The sequence below is a fragment of the Abrus precatorius genome, unplaced genomic scaffold (genome assembly GCF_003935025.1).
Source record: "Abrus precatorius isolate BTA unplaced genomic scaffold, Abrus_2018 Scaffold9, whole genome shotgun sequence".
In the NCBI taxonomy this organism is placed as follows: Eukaryota; Viridiplantae; Streptophyta; class Magnoliopsida; order Fabales; family Fabaceae; genus Abrus; species Abrus precatorius.
The window spans coordinates 19,019,019-19,020,837 of NW_020874439.1; the positions used below are offsets into that span (position 1 = coordinate 19,019,019).

At 24.6% G+C, this 1,819-nt stretch overlaps 1 non-coding gene across 1 annotated transcript; it reads right to left on the minus strand.

Annotated features, from left to right (window-relative positions):
• Positions 1-1,224: 1,224 nt before the first annotated feature.
• On the minus strand, positions 1,225-1,298 carry TRNAW-CCA. Its single transcript has one exon. It is a non-coding gene; the product is annotated as a tRNA-Trp (tRNA).
• Between the last annotated feature and the right edge of the window lie 521 nt (positions 1,299-1,819).

Genomic DNA, 1,819 nt, shown 5'->3' on the forward strand with positions numbered 1-1,819 from the left:
ACCTTTTTCTTCTCGTTGTAGATATTCGAAGAATGGAACCTACTACAAAATGAAATGAGTTAAAAGAAAAGTCAAAAAGGAAAGGGCATTCTAAGATCACTCTATTCTTTTGTTCTAAAAAAAAAGTGAAAAGAAAACAAATTAGATACAATAGAAAAAGGGGGTCAAAATAAAATAGACATTTTTTCTCCTATTTTCTTCCATATTAATTTAAAGTTAAATAAATTTGAACAACAAAATTCTTATTATTTTTTTAATATTCATTTTGATTCTTTTTTATTATTTTTTTATTATTTTATATTTCGCATATAATTATTATTATAGTTTCTAATATAAATAGAATCTTTTTTTTCTAATATAAATAGAATTTTATAGAATATATATATATAACAAATATAAATATTTATATATATAAAGAATCAAAATGAATATTTTAATTAGATTAGTTTACTTTTACTCAATTCATGAGTTGTTCAATAAATTGGTTCATTTGGAATCACAGGATGGGTAGATGTCACAGATGATGAATTGATTTTTTTATTATGTCACTATATTTATTTTTGTTCGTCTGTAATAATTGATTGAAAAATCTCAAATTTTCAATTGTATCTTTTCAGGGATATTTTGATTTATCATCTTTTTTTTCTCTTAAAAATGGAAACTTAGGGAAGTGCTTTATAAACATATGTATAAAAAGAACATATTTCATTTAGCTTCTTTATGCCCACTATAACTAGTTATTTCAGTTTTTTACTAGCGGTTTTAACTATAACCTCAGCTCTATTTATCGGTCTGAATAAGATACGACTTATTTGATTTAAAATTATGAAATTAGTTGGAAATCTTGGAATATTCAAGATATTCTATAGTTCCTTACCGTGTCAATTTCCAATTTTTGGTCATTCAAATTAAAATGAATGATCAATACAGATTATTATTTAAGGATAAATATTACCTCCCCCTTTCCCTTTCGAACAAAAAAAATGATTGAAGTTTTTCTATTTGGAATCGTGTTAGGTTTAATTCCTATTACTTTAGCTGGCTTATTTGTAACTGCATATTTACAATACCGACGAGGTGATCAGCTGGACCTTTGATTAATTAATGTCTCATTTGTTTATTGATCCCCTATTTATTTGTTTTAATACTGGGGTTCAATAAATTCATACTTTAGACTGCTGCTCAGTTATTTCAGTGTAATTCTCAATTTAATAATAATGGAATCGCGCTCTGTAGGATTTGAACCTACAACATCGGGTTTTGGAGACCCGCGTTCTACCGAACTGAACTAAGAGCGCTTTATTCTCATAAATTATTTTATATGATCCCTTATTATTGCTCATATGATAAGTGATATCATATAATAAGTAATAGTTAGGGATAAGGATGACAGGATTTGAACCCGTGACATTTTGTACCCAAAACAAACGCGCTACCAAGCTGCGCTACATCCCTTTCCATTGGTTTCCAGTATCATTATAAAGAATCTTTGTCTTATTTTCCACATTTTTCTTTTCTTCGTTGATATACATATAAATTATCCTATCATTTTTCTTTTTTTTTTAGTTTCCTAGACTATAATATAGAATAGAATATGAAAAATAAATATTCTATAGAATAAAGAAAGAATATTGAATTAAATTAAAAAATAGAATAAAAATAGAATTTAAAATATAAAGTATAATAAGAATAAAGAATAATATGTATATAAAGAAAAAAAAGAATATATAGAATATATATATATATATATATTAAATAGAATCCAAATATCCAAAATTTGGATTAATAATATATATCTATATTCTATATATATAGAATA